The sequence below is a fragment of the Sceloporus occidentalis genome, unplaced genomic scaffold (genome assembly GCF_023333645.1).
Source record: "Sceloporus occidentalis isolate IW3139 unplaced genomic scaffold, rSceOcc1.0.p SCAF_181, whole genome shotgun sequence".
Classification (NCBI taxonomy): Eukaryota; Metazoa; Chordata; class Lepidosauria; order Squamata; family Phrynosomatidae; genus Sceloporus; species Sceloporus occidentalis.
The window spans coordinates 1,448,824-1,465,172 of NW_028317161.1; positions in this window are offsets into that span (position 1 = coordinate 1,448,824).

Genomic DNA, 16,349 nt, shown 5'->3' on the forward strand with positions numbered 1-16,349 from the left:
GCATAGCTTCTACCGTTATATACCGGCGCAGACACTGAAGGTGGTACAGCATTACTGTTATCATTATATACTGAGGCAGACATTGACGGTGGTACAGCATAACACTTATCACTATATACTGAGGCAGAAATTGACGGTGGTACAGCATAACACCTATCACTATATACTGAGGCAGACATTGACGGTTGTACAGCATAATACCTATCACTATATACTGAGGTACACATTGACGGTGGTACAGCATAATCCCTATCACTATACAATGAGCCAGACATTGACAATAGTGCAGCATAACTCCTATCACTATATACTAAGCCAAACATTGATGTGGTGTAGGCCTACCACTTCATTGTCTGGCTTAGGGATGCACCGAAACGAATTCTGGACTGAAACCGAAAATGCTGCATTTAACTGGCCGAAACTGAATATGACCCCCCCACACCATAAAAAAAATCTAACACTTTTATTTAAAGTAAGTAACACACCAAAATAGGACAAAACAATTAAATAACAATATATATATATATATATATATATATGTTAACAGCAATCACATTCCTATCATGCCCAGGCATACCCAGATACCCAGATTCCAGGATGTACTCGCAGACTTGGCATGATAGAAGTATGATTGCCCTATCTACCCCTTCTCACTCCCTTCTCCCTATCTACCGCCTATCCCCCGTCTCACTCCCTTCTCCCTATCTACCCCCTCCTAACTATCTACTCTCTCCCTCTTTGAAGTTCACTTACCTTTCAGGAGTCCTGCCGTGGGGGTGCAAGGCCTCTGTCTCCCAGCTCTGCCACTGTATGGAACAGTATAGAGTGATGGGAGTTATGATGTACTTTAGAGCATAATTATACAATGAAAAATACATTGGAAATGGTACAGCATAACACCCATCACTCTCACACACTTACCAATCCACACATATACCAATCCACACATATACCAGTCCACACATATACCAGTCCACACATATACCAATCCACACATACAACAATCCACACATACACCAATCCACACATATACCAATCCACACATACACCAATCCACAAATATATTCTAATCCACACATACCAATCCACACATACCAATCCACACACATACCAATCCACACACATACCAATCCACACATACCAATCCACACATACCAATCCACACATATACCAATCCACACATCCACCCTCACTGAATGCTGAACCGCTCCCTTGCGAGCCTGCTCCTCCAGCGGCGGACATTACTGTCCGTCTCTGGAGGGGTGCCGGGTGCCGGCAAGTTGGCACCCCCCTGATGAGCGGCACCCGGTGCGGACCGCCCCCCCCGCCCCCCGCTAGGTACGCTACTGCTTCTATGGCTAGTGTTTTATTCAAACATAGCATGCCTCTGTCCATGATTGCAACTAGATATTACTTTCAGTTGTATGTTGACACCTATGACACCAAGTTGTATGTTGACACCAAGCTTGTACTGCAAGAAAAGAAGAGCTGGCCCTGTACAATGGATACTTTAGTGTGTTAGAAGACTTTGAAAGAGTCTTGGTGCCCCCATAGAGTATTTTATTAGAAATTAATCTTTAATCCCACTGGACAAGGACAGAGATGAAGTTTATTTGGGATGTAATATTTTATTTTTGCATGGGGTAGGGGAAGATGGGGGACAATCATCTCCTCCACCTTGGCTAGGAGAGGCAAGTAACTTTTATTTGTAATTATATTTATCAATAAATTAATTTGTTTTTACTATTACAGGAAAGGAGGTGCATTTTGTGAGTGTTTGCCTCAAAAAACATGATAACATTTCCTCCTAAAGTTGAAATATGATAGTAATCATAACATCAAAATGGCTTTTTTAATGTCAAAAATGTATTTTGCTTAGTCATGTCAATTTAAAATGCCTATGGTAAGACATATGCATAGCACAGCAATACAAGCTTTTCCTTAAGTTTTCAAATGGTTTCTTCTGGTTTATGTGATTAGCTTAAGAATGAAAGAGAACATGCTGTTCAGACTGTTCCAGAACTTTTACTATTAAACCTCATCCTGTAATCTTGCATAAAAAAGGACATATGGTTACTGGAAGATGTTTTAGTTTCCCTGTTAGAACAAAAGATTCTGATAAAAAGAATGTTAATTTGGCCAAATGATTGATGTCCCTTTGATTTCAGTAATTGGTCTTGTGAGACAGAATGGCACTGCCAGTGAAATCTGCATGAATAAGTTACTCAAACAAATAAATCATCAGAACTTCTATGTTTATTTTAAATGTAGAAGAAGAGCCAAGGTGATCTGTTCAATTGTCTTTATTTTTTCCCCTATTACAGTTGGTACAAGTAGATCCATCTCTATGGAACAGATGATTATTCACATTAATTATCCTGTTAAATTATTACTGTTTACAGTTTTTTTTATTAAACAAATCTACATTGTATTAATTAGAAGAAACACACTTACAAATCCATGTGCAGAGATAGGTTGTGTGTAGACTGGTATAAGAAACAAACCACGCACTGTATTATACGATATGGATTAAAGTCTTGTTAGCCAGATAAAAAAGTTGTTCACTCTTATTGTGAGACATCATAAATGACATATGGGTACACTGGCGGTTGATATGAGGGTTGACTATTTCATTTTTTTGGACCTTTTGTGACAATGGCTGTTTTAACATTTCTGTGGTGCACATGTTTAGCTGCAATTCCTTCTTCTTTCCTGTTTACTGAAACCACACAAGTTATATATTGTTTGGGACAAGAAGGGATTTCTTTAGATGTCATTGTTTTGATTGTATCACATCATAAAAGTATAAAATATGGTGAAAATTTTTGAAAAAAGGACTGATTTTGCTTGTAAAATCTATTACTTATTTATAAAAGCTAAGGAAAGCACCTGCTAAATAGATTCTACTATTTGTCCTGAGATTTCTGCATGTTATGGGGCAATAAGTACAAGTAGCGTTTTGCTATTTCAAAACCATTTTTTCCAAAATCTGCTAATTCTTCCCCCATGTGCTATTTCGGGTATCTTTGAAGCTGGCCAACTCAATTTACCCCATCAAACCATATATTTTTGAACACTAAACACCCCAGGGTATTTCAAATGCTAGTATTTTAACTCTTCCCATGCACTAATTCTACCACCAGCCTTTGTCAAACTTTGTGGTAGTCATTTTTTTGCGGTTTTTTTCACACACATTTTACTTCAGATATGAATTAACAGGTCCTGGTATATGTCACTGTCATACCACCAATGTGTGTTCAGTAACATCTCCTGAGTACAGTGATACCTCAAATGCATGAATTTGTCAGGTTGTTTGGGGCTAAAAGGCCACATTTGAGACGTGTGCATTTTTCATATTGGAAATTAGACATGTGGTCATCCTTCCCCATGTATTTATTGGGATATTGTGGAACCCGGCCAATTCAATTTACCCCATCAAATCATAAATTTTTTAAAAGTAGACACTCCATGGGCATTTTACATGCCAGTATTTTAACTCTTCCATGGAATTTTTTTAACTTATTTTTTTTAAAAGATCTCACATTGGAGGTTGTGACCACTCTCTGGAGCTGCCATTAATTTCAATAGGAGAACTTTGCTTCCATTGACTCACTGCTTCAAGTAGCTGCTGCAGCAGGGCCTCCTCTTCTGTGTAACGTAAGTGCTTTTATTTCATTTTGTTTAAGTTAAATGCATTCTTCTATAGTAGGGGTGTCAGAGGCATTAGACTGTCTGTTTAACAGTCTATTCCCAAAGGTCAATCATTATTCTATTATTTAAGACATATAAGTATGTGGGCTAAAATAGAGGCTGAGCCAAGAAGGAACTAAGCTTGCTGTCCTTCTGTGTTTACAGAGATCTAAAAACAGAAAAATTGTCTATAGTTGTTAGAATACCAGCCACCAAAAAGAACATATGAAGACAGCTACCTTTTGTGGATATTTGCAAAAAACAAACAATATTTTGTTAATATCTCTTTGCATTTTTATTTTCCATGGTTGCTTGTCTTACCAAGAGTGAGGATGTACGAAATGCCACTTTATTCCATAATAGGTGTTCCTGTGTCTCCAACAGTCAACTTGTCAAAATGTGCATCCAAAAGTATCACAAATATGTTACATGATTATTCATACCATGTCAAAACTGCAGTAACTCTTTGCTTATTCTTTCTTCTGTCTTCGTACTTTGTATATTTCCACCAGCTTCTTTTCTTCAAAGTACTCCTTACCATTAAGTCCCTTCAGCACTCATATTCACCATCCATAAAGGGGTAATGCCTTGTTGCTTGCATGGGTAATGCACATTCACTAACAGCCTTGTCTATTGCTTTTCCATATCTCTGGAACTCCTTACCACTGGATATTGCTAAGCTTCAACCCTGCACAAGGTAAAAACAAAATTAAAGAAGTATGTTTTAATTGTAGCACTACTGCAACTTACAAGCCTTCCCATGTAGAACTCTTGTGAATTGCACTTAACTCCTCTTCCTTATCTTTATATCTGCCCACTCCCTGTTACCGCTTTGACTGTAAGCTCTATGAGTGAGGGCACTCAATTACTAATGTATTCATATCTACTGGGCCCAAATCTAAATGTCTGTAAACTACTGTAGTTATTATTTGACTGCTCTTAAGCCACTAAGAACACTCTGCTAGAGCTTAATACAAAATATATACATGCATATATACATAATACATACACTTGTTTGAAAAAGAAAGTACACTCTCTTTGAATTCCATGGTTTTACATATCATAACATAATAACAATCATCTGTTCCTTAGCAGGTCTAAAAATTAGGTAAATACAACATATTACATATTATACCATGCCTTGAGTTATTCAACAAAAATAAAGCCAAAATGGAGAAACCATGTGTAAAAACTAAGTACACCTTATGATTCAATAGCTCATAGAACCACCTTTAGAGGCAATAGTAATAATTTTCTGTATGAGTTTATCAGTCTCTCAAATTGTTATGGAGGAAATTTGGCCCACTCTTCTTTACAGCATTGCTTCAGATCATTGAGGTTTGTGGGCATCAGTTTATGCACAGCACTCTTAAGTTCCTGCCACATCATTTCAATCTGGTTGAGGTCTAGGTCTGACTGGGCTATTGCAACATCTTGATTTCTTTCTTTTTCTGTTGTAGATTGATTTGTTGGTGTGCTTGGGATCATTGTCCTGTTGGATTACTCAGTTTTGGCCAAGCTTTAGCTGTCGGACAGATGGCCTTACATTTGATTCTAGAACACTTTGGTATACAGAAGAAATTTATTGCTGACTCAATGAATGCAAGGTTCCCAGGTCCTGTGGCTGAAAAACAATCCCAAATCATCACCCCTGCACCACTGTGCTTGACAGTTGGTATGAGGTGTTTGTTCTGATAAGCTGTTTTTGGTTTTCCCCAAACATGGCACTTTGCATTATGGCCAAAATCTTCATTTTGGTCTTGTCTGTCCAAACGACATTGTTCTAGAAGTCTTGTGGTTTGTTCAGATGCAACTTTGTAAAACTAAGCCATCCTGCCATGTTCTTTTTAGAGAGAGGAATCTTTCTCCTGACAACCCTTCCAAACAAACCATACTTGTTCAGGCTTTTTATAATTGTACTGTCATAAACTTTAATATTTAACACACTAACTGAGGCCTGTAGAGTTGGAGATGGGCAACTGTCTTAAATGTTTTGCACATATTTCTCACTGATGGACTTTATATTGATTGGAAATGGCCTTTTAACCACTCTAAGTTCATTGCTGATGCCTTTCCTTGACATTGTGTTAACACAAACCTGAATGCTTCAGACCATCAAACTGCTAAAACTTCAGCTTTTATACAGGTAGTAACACTTGCTGATGATCAATTATTTGATTATCAGCACATATCTGCTACTCAGCATCTTAATTCCTATGGAAGCAGAAAGGATGCACTTAGTTTTTCACACATGGCTTCTCTATTTTGGCTTTATTTTTGACACAGTGTCATGTGTTATTGTTCATCTGAGGTTGCATTTACCCAGTTTGTAAACCTTCTAAGAAACAGATTTTTCTTATATCCTGATATGTAAAACCATAGGATTCAAATGGGGTGTACTTTCTTTTTCACACTGCCCAAAAGGCAAAACAATTACACAAACAGAAAACCAGATTGGTCTTGTTTGTATATAATTTAATATATATACCTACTATTGTAATCTCAAAAAACTAAAACTAGTTAAATTCATCCCAGCAAAATTAATTCATGTAAAACACAACAATCACATTATATACCTATTCTAACGCAGAAGATTTTCTGAAAATCATTATGGGTCTATGTGTTAATGTTCACTGATAATCTTCCTTAAAACAGTCATGTTCCACTAATATATTCGGAACGAGGGTGGAAGGAAATCATGGACTGACTCCAGGAGTTCTGATAACATTCTCACTATACATTACTCAATAATTTTAATGGAATGAGAGGCAGCTTGTGGCTGGCTTAATTGTTTTTCTTTGTATCATAACAGCCAGAGGAGGTACAGACATCTGTTGTTGTTGTTTTATCATGTTAGATAATTAGTGAAACTAGGAAAAGCCTGAAGTTATACTACCTTGCACATTAACTCCTGTCTGCCTCTTCTTCTATTAAAGTATTTTAGTTTTAAATGGAATTAAATGAAAATATTTATCTTGTACTATGTTTCAAAAAAGTTGTCAGTTTATAAAATGTAAATATGAGCTGTGGTATGGCACTGGAAAGCTTACTTTTTCTCATAAAGTATACACTCACTGGCCACTTTATCAGGTACACCTGTTCAATTGCTTGTTAACACAAAAAGCTAATTAGCCAATCACATGGCAGCAACTCAATGCATTTAGGCATGTAGACGTAGTCAAGACAACTTGCTGAAGTTCAAACCGTGCATCAGAATGGGGAAAAACCAGGATTTAAGTGACTTTGAACGTGGCATGGTTGTTGGTGCCAGACAGGCTGGTCTGAGTATTTCAGAAACTGCTGGTCTACTGGGATTTTCACACACAGCCATCACTATTGTTTACAGAGAATGGCCCGAAAAAGAGAAAATATCCAGTGAGCGGCAGTTGTGTGGACGAAAATGCCTTGTTGATGTCAGAGGTCAGAGGATAACGGGCAGACTGGTTCGAGATGACAGAAAGGCAACAGTAACTCAAATAACCATTCGTTACAACCAAGGTATGCAGAATACCATCTCTGAACGCACAACACATCGAACTTTAAAGCAGATGGGCTACAGCAGCAGAAGACCACACTGGGTGCCACTCCTGTCAGGAAACTGAGGCTACAATTCACACAGGCTCAGCAATGTTGCCTGGTCTGATGAGGCTCGATTCCAGCTGCGACATTCAGATGGCAGGGTCAGAATTTGGCATAAACAACATCAAAGCATGGATCCATCCTGCTTTGTATCAAAGGTTCAGGCTGGTTGTGTTGGTGTAATGGTGTGGGGGACATTTTCTTGGCACACTTAGTACCAATTGAGCACCGTTTAAATGCCACAGCCTTCCTTCAGTATTGTTGCTGACCATGTCCATCCCTTTATGACCACAGCGTACCCATCTTCTGATGGCTACTTCACACAGCATAATGCACCATGTCTCAAAGCTCCCATCATCTCACACTGGTTTCTTGAAAATGAAAATGAGTTCACTGTACTCCAATGGCCTCCACAGTCACCACATCTCTATCCAATAGAGCACCTTTTGGGATGTGGTGGAACGGGAGATTTGCATTATGGATGTGCAGCCGACAAATTTGCGGCAACTGCGTGATGCCATCCTGTCCATATGGACCAAAATCTCTGAGGAATGTTTCCAGCACCTTGTAGAAAGTATGCCACGAAGAATGAAGGCAGATCTGGAGGCAAAAGGAGGTCCAACATGGTACTAGCAAGGTGTAACTAATAATGTGGCCAGTGAGTGTATATTGCCCATTATTAAACGCCTAGTGATGACCTATACTATGTCGCTATGCTGATAACGAGCAGTGCTACCTAATGCTACTTAGCATGTGGCACCTCTAACGTACCTGAGCCGTATGCTAAGCCCAAGCAGGTGTCATAAGGTAGCTGAGCATGGAGCTGTTGGAGCGCCATGGAGCTGCTGGTCCATTCACTAACACTATGACTGCTCTCCTTAGGCTTGCATAGGTATACCCCACTTTGTACCTTGCAGACAGTGGCGGATCTACCGGGGTCGCAGGGGTCGCGACTGCGACCGGGCCCCGGCGGAGGGGGGCCCAAGCCAAGGGGCCGCCCGAAATCTTTTTAAAGTTTTTTTTTTTTTTTTTAAATAAGGCAGGGGCGTCCAACATGCGGCCCGCGGGCCAAATGCGGCCCGCGAGACCTCGAGGTGCGGCCCGCGTAAGATCGGCAGCCAGGGCAACCGATCTTACACGAGCCGCACCTCAAGCCCTGCTACTTACTTGTGGGAGGGTCTTCTGGACAGCACAGAGGGAGGCCGCGCCCCCTGCTGAAGTCTGTGAGCGGCATCGAGGGAGCTGCAGTGCAGGTAAGGGGGTGGGGAGGGTGTTTGAATGAGTGTGTGTGATTGAGGGAATGAATCTGTGAATTAATAATTATATGAATAAATGTGTGTGTGTGTGTGTGTGATAGCATGGATGTGTAAGTGCTGGAACCTAGGCATGATGGGACTGTGATTGCTGTTAGTAATCACACTCCTATCATGCCAAGTCAGCCAGTACATGCTGAAACCTGGCCAGCTGCCCCCCTTGTGTAGTGATGCTGCCAGCAGTATGGGGTCTGCACTTACAGCCACCCTGTACCAGCATGTACTGGCTGACTTGGCATGATAGGAGTGTGATTGCTAACAGCAATCACAGTCCCATAATGCCTAGGTTCCAGCATTTACTGGATGGATGTGTAAGTGCTGGAACCTAGGCATGATGGGACTGTGATTGCTGTTAGCAATCACACTCCTATCATGCCAAGTCAGCCAGTACATGCTGAAACCTGGCTAGCTGCCCCCCTTGTGTATTGATGCTGCCAGCAGTATGGGGTCTGCACATCACTTACAGCCATCCTGTACCAGCGTGTATTGGCTGACTTGGCATGATAGGAGTGTGATTGCTAACAGCAATCAGAGTCCCATCATGCCTAGGTTCCAGCATTTACTGGATGGATGTGTAAGTGCTGGAACCTAGGCATGATGGGTCTGTGACTACTGTTAGCAATCACACTCCTATCATGCCAAGTCAGCCAGTACATGCTGAAACCTAACTAGCTGCCCCCCTTGTGTAGTGATGCTGCCAGCAGTATGGGTTCTGCACATCACTTACAGCCACCCTGTACCAGCATGTACTGGCTGACTTGACATGATAGGAGTGTGATTGCTAACAGCAATCACAGCGAGCACAGTCCCATCATGCCTAGGTACCAGCATTTACTGGTTGCCTGGGTATGATAGGAGTGTGATTGCTGTTAGCAATCACACTCCTATCATGCCAAGTCATATTGCTAATTTTGTCCAATTGTGTGTTACCTACTTTTATTAAACATGTGAGTTTTTATTATTATTTTTAAAGGTGGGGGTCATTTTCGGTTTTGGCTAAGTGAACCCTGAATGTTTTGGTCCAGAATTTTCATTTTAGTTCATCCCTAGAATAAATCTAGGGAATCCTGAATTTGTAGTCGCAAAACTTTCAAGGCCCAGAAATCAGTGAGAGGAAGAGTAAAGGTTTTGTGTCATTTTACTTTATTTTAATCTGCATATTTTTTGTCACAGTGAAAAATGAGTGCGGCCCGCGCACGTATACAATTCTGATGAAGTGGCCCACTGCAGAAAAAACTTGGACACCCCTGGATTATGCCCTTTGTACATGCGCCCCTTTTTCTTTGATTTTTTTACAGATATGATTCAATATGTAAATTGAATTTGTTGAATTAGTTGAAAAAACATTGTTGGGTAAAAATCATGTTTTTTGGGGGGGGTGAGGGGGTGGGGGGGCCCTTAACAGATTCTCGCACCCGGGCCCTGAGGCGTCTAGTTACGCCCCTGCTTGCAGATCTCTTTCCAGACCATAACCACTACTGACAGAGTGGTTCCCTGTATCTTGTGTATCACGGAAGCTATGTTCCCAATCCTGAAGACTGTGTCTCTGCCTCTGCTGCATGAACCATGTATGGTATTCTGTAAGTTGCAGCATTCATCCACTGAACTGTATAACTTGCCTGAAACATTCATCCATGAACTGCTTCAGACTATAATTATCTTGGTCCAGCTGCTCGATATCACTGTGTAATAGAACAAGCTGTGTTCACTTGGGCTTGTTGCACACCCTGTGCTAAACTGGCTGCTAATATGCCTTTTAACCCCCTAAATGCCAGAGTGGCATGTAGGGGTATAAGGCATTTCTGGAGGCCGAGTGGCACATAGGGGGTCAAAAGGCATATCATGGGGCACAGAGGCATTAAGAGGGTTAAAAGGCATATCATGGGGCACAGTGGCATATAGGGGGTATGAGGCATTTTTGGGGCAGAGTGGCAAGCCTGGGGCAGATGTGCATAACTGGGGGGGGCAGGTTGGAAAATAAAAGGAAATAAAAACAAAATAAAAATAGTTTACATAGGTAAAACTTTTATCCTATAGGGTCGTCTAATATTTAGGCTTTTTCTTTTTTTCCTAAATTAATATTCAGATTTTGGGGGGTCGTCTTATAATCAGGGTCATCTTATAATCGAGCAAATACGGTAATAGTTTACTACATTTTTTTACTCTATCCTCTAAATTATGTGGGTAGCGCGTTCCACATATAATCATGGTAAAAGGTTGTATTTGGTGAAGAACCAATTACTCTATTTTCTTCCTTTTATCCTCACAATGTGCCAATAGTTGTAGAATATTTTTGTCCAGAGTAATACCATTAAAGGGACAGTACTCTCTGTGAGTACTTTAAAATGTATTTACCAAAAATGCAAAAAACCTAAATTTAAATATTTACTTGACAAAGAATTTGCAGCCATCATAAAAAAATCTTTTTTTTTCCATCCATTATCTGTATTTGTTTGCCACTGATTGGCTGCTTAAGATGTGTAAAGCATTTTAATTATATGACTCCCAGGCCTGGTCACGACAGGGTTAATTAGTTTAGTATAGTTATATAACTTGTAACTTAGGTGTCAGGTGTCAACATGTACAGTTCACTGTGGCAAATAGATAAGGAAATGTCCAAGCACATAAGAACAAAATGGTGAAGGACCTCTGTTTAGGGTGCCAGGCCAGTATCATAGGATAGAGGACCAGCCTGCGTCACAGAACAGAAGCCACCTAGAGATAACACCATGACGTAAAGACACTCAGGGCGATTCTGGAAAGTTCTGACAACAGCTATAAAAACCCAAGGCCGCATCCACAAACTTTGAAGCCTCACCTTCAGTGTTTGTGAGACGTGCACAGACAGCCCAGGACAGATCCAGGGATCCTTGCGTCTGAGACAAGTGGCTCTTCGGAAAGGCTGTTCTTAGTGGTTTCCCAGTCCCTGCTGAGTTGCAAGTTAATCGGCTAGGATGGCTACTTGCTATTTGGCTCAGCGATGTACAGTATACACATACACTGCCCTTACAAATATCTGCCCATAAACGCACATATACACATACACTGCCCTTATACGCTGCCTTTACATGCTGCGTTCACAGATACCTGCCCATAAACACACACATACACTGCCATTGTACATGACTGCCCACACACACTGCCTTTACACACACTTGTGCATAAACACACAAATACACATACACAGCCCTTTCACACAATTGCCCATACACACTGTCTTTACAAACGCCTGCCCATAAACACACACATACACTGCCATTACACACACTGCCTTCACACACACATTTCCATAAACACACATATACACATACACTGCCCTTACACATGCCTGTCCATACACACATATACACACACACACATACTCACACACGCCTGTCCAAACACACACATAAACACATACACTACACTTACGCCTGTCCATACACACACATGTATGCACATACACTGTCTTCACCCCTGCCTTTACACACACATATACACATACACACACCAGCTTACAAACACACAAATACCTACACTGCTCTTACACATGCATTCTCTGCTCTTACACACACACACATATACACACATATATATATATATATATATATATATATATATATATATATATTGTGACAAACCCTGTAGCACGAGGGCCTTAAATGCCACAGTGAAGGGTCTTAAGCACAGTCCTCTAGGGCAATAAGAGTCAGGAACACCAGCTTGTAGCAAAAACAGTGCTTTATTTTATTTTATTGTTCAAACCCCAAAACCAAATCATAAAAAGAAAAACCTAGCTCCCAATTGGAGCCCTCTCTAACTACACTATGCTGGCCCGGACTGGCCAGCCTAAACACCCGCTAACTTGACCTCCCCGCCACACAGGTCCAGGCAGGTGATGACTCACTTGGCTCAGAGATGGTCTTCTTCAGGGCCTCTCCTTGCCCTGGGAGCATAGGGAAACTTCCTTGTCCCCAATAGTCTCCCTGATTATCAGGCTCCAGGGGTTTTTAGTGCCTAGCACCTATGCCTGATGCCGGCCCCATAGGAATCCTGGATCCTGCAGACTTCTTGCCTCCTGAATGGGGAAATGGAGCATTGGCCCACCCTGCTCTCCAATTGCTCCACCCCAGGGACCCATATTACAATCTCGATTAGCACCTGTACCCAAATGTCAAACTAAGCATCTCTCTATATATATATATACACACACACACTGCCCTTGCTCTTACCTTTCTCATCCTTCATCTGCCTCCATCTTCCATCCTGTCGTGGGAGAGCGAGATCTGTAATTTCAGACCTCTGCTTTAGTTCGACCTCATCACTATGCGCCGGCTATTGATGCAGAGCGCAAGGGCATGACATCATATCCCGGTGCTCGGCATCAGCTGTGATTAGGAAGAACGGAGGCCAAGGTCTGAAGAGACAGACCTTGCGTTCCATAATGTTGGGCCGGTTAGAGGAGGATTGTGATCTCCCCAACCAGCCCTGCTTAGTAGGCACCCACTGAGCAGGGCTAGTTGTGGAGTTCACAATCTTTCTCCTACCCCGGCGCAACCCTGAAGACCAGCCCAGAGGAGGCAGCCTCTCTGCTCGGCCCCTCCCCTATAGATACGCTACTGTTTTAGGGGCTTTGTGGTGAATCACATTGCTGGCCGCAGTGTGATTCACTGCAGGCCCCCCAGAATGCAGGGCCTTTGGGCAACTGCCCAGTGTGCCCATACCTTTAGATGGCACTGTGCCATTTGGTCCTGCAGCTAGGGGGGCCTCCGAATTTGGTGGTGGTGGGAAAATGGCGAAACAAGCAATAATCTGGGGGGCAACTGCCCCCCTTGACCCCCTGTAGCAACGCCTATGCACACAGTCAACAAATAATATGCTGATGGCTATAGTAATAACTGTAGATTGTTGTGATGGCATAAAATGATTTATATATTTTCCATTAGTAGTGATTTTCTCACTATGTTGATTTCTCTATAGCAAGCATATCAGTTATGCAGGTAAAGCAGGATTTTTATATAACATCATATGTTTAGGTAATTGTAACCATATGGTAATACAGAGTAACTGAAAAAACAAAAACCTAACCTCACCCAGGGGCTCAAGGAGACAATGCAACTGTCTAGATTAAAAGCTTTGTTTTCCATACTTAATAATGTCCAATATAAAGACAAATCTGGCAAGCATGCCTCTGTATAAAAGGGCAGCATAAACAAATAGTGCAGTCTTAATTGTACATCTTTGAGATACCGACATCCCCGGTCAGCTAAGTGCAACATCTATGCAATATTTTCTAATATTATACCTTTTTATGAACTGACATATAGCATGTATTGTAAAATGCTAATGTGACAGTAACATAGTGTGTATTGATTTCCCATGTAGAACAGATATTGCATTTTCCTTTCCCCAAAAAATGTCAAGATGATTGAAATTTCCAGTAACAACAAAGAATTCCCTTTTGTGCAAGGGGTAATAGAACTTAATCATTGTTATTTCTTTATCGTTGTATTTTGTGTGTCTTTGCCAATATTTTTAGATGTCCCAGGGGATTCTGCCATAGACAGAAGCAAATATATTATGGTGGAGTTTCCCACTTCAGCTTTCTTCACCTGACTGTAGCCTGTGTGGGGTGCACTAATATTTTACAATAGTATTGGTGCATTTCATGCCAGCTCACTAATGTTAAATATATTGGGTTTGTCAAATAGTTCCCTGTAGAGGAATCAATCTGCCAGTCTCCAATCATCAGAAATATATTCAGGAGGTTCCAGTGCTGTATTTACACTCCAGGTTACCAACCAGGTTAAGTATCGGCAAGAAAACGCCATGGTTTGATTAAAATAAATAGATTATGCACTGCACTGTGACACTTTTACTCAATGGATTAAATCATGCATATAGTTTAGTAGATGGACTGCAGTGCTAGACATCAGGTACCATAAACCAATTCATGGCAGAGCCTCGTCATTCCTGGAATGGTAGCACTTTTATAAATTTTATAAATGCATGAAAGTATATGTAAGTATCTGTCTAAGTCTACCTATTTTGTCAGTCAGGGTTCTCAATCTCCCAACACCCCAGATTCAATGACATGTTGAAATGTGTTAACCCCCACTAGAACATTCTTCATGACATAATGTTGATTTAACCCCTTAACGACCAATGACATACCAGGAATATCACAGAACAGCGGTCAGTTAACGACCAACTTCATACCTGGCACATCATGGCTTTAAAAAAGCTTAGAAATTGATCTAAGATCGCTTTCTTTGCTTAAATTGTGTTGCTCTAATACCCTGTTGTTGAGGGATCCAGCAACACAGAGAACAGCAGCAGTGCCCCCTTCCTGGTTGAAGCTCCGGACAAGTGAAACGCTTAGCACTTTTTATTAATTATATCATTTTTAATTGGTTTGTAATAAATCCTTTTTTAACGAAATCGTGTCTTCTTCCGTGATTGGAACGTCCGTGGAGCTGTTCTTGAAGAAGGTTGAAGATTTGAAGTGCGAAGTGGGATGTTTATGAAGAGCATGCCCATGATTACTATTCCATGAGTGCATATATATGTTTGAAGCGGAATATTTATCCCAACTATATTAAACTATTGGTTGTGTGTTCTGTCTTTTATTTTTAAAATATTCATCTCAATAATTTATGTAAAGAACTGGCTGACATACAGGTTCTGAATAATTAATTTTTTACTCTATTTGATTTAACACAGATATACACTGAGCGCACGTTATTATTTTGTATTTGCTTGATTTACGGCATTGTCGGTACTATATGTGGATGGGAAAAAACACATATGCACAAGGTGCTGCTGGTGGAGAAGGAAGGCGCTGTGTGACACGGTTATAGAATTATGGAACAAAGGGTTACCATTGGGATGAGTACAGCTCCATTGTTATTGTTAATAATATTAGTCACCTGCCTACAATCGGAGCTTCTCATCTCCCCTTCTCCACCCTCCTTGGTTCTATATAAGGTATACTCCATCTCAGGGCCGGCCCGACCATGGAGCAGAGTGGGGCAATTGCCTCAGGCGGCACTTTTGAAGAGGCGGCACTTTGCTGGCCCAAGCACCTTATTTTTATTTTTTTTTTAAGAGGAGGAGAGAGAGGGGCGCCGAGTGGTTTTCGCATACCTGCTTGGCGCCCCTCTCTCTCCTCTGCAAGCCCTCTAGCTCGGTCTCGGTGCCGGCTTGTAATGCTGAGCGCCAGAAAATGATGTCATTTCCCGCGCTCAGCAGTAAAGCAGCGCACATCGTGGCAGAGCAGAGAGACTCGCCGCAGGACTGCTGAAAGGTAAGTGCAAAGGGGGGAGGAAGGGTAGATAATAGGGATGGAGGGAGAGGAAGGGTAGATAATGACCCCTGGAGTCGGCGGGGGGCGGCATTTTAAACTTTGCCCCAGGCGGCATTATGTCTTGGGCCGGCCCTGCTCCCTCTGTTTATTTCCTATCCTATTTAATTTCCTTGGTCCCTCCCCCATTACCTAGTTTAAATACTCCTCTAACCTTCTGGCTATCCTAGCACCTAGCACAGCAGACCCTCTTACATTCAGGTGCAATTCGTCACGACTATAGAGATTGTACCCAAGTGAAAAAACAGCCCAGTGCTCTAAGAACCCCAAACCCTCTTTCTTATACCAAGTCTGCAGCCACGCAATAACATCCCTGATCTCCCACTGTCTTTCTGCAGTTGTGGCACAGGAAATATTTCAGAAAATATTACCTTCGAGCTCCTTTTCTTAAGCTTGCTACCCAATTCACTGAACGCACTCTTTAG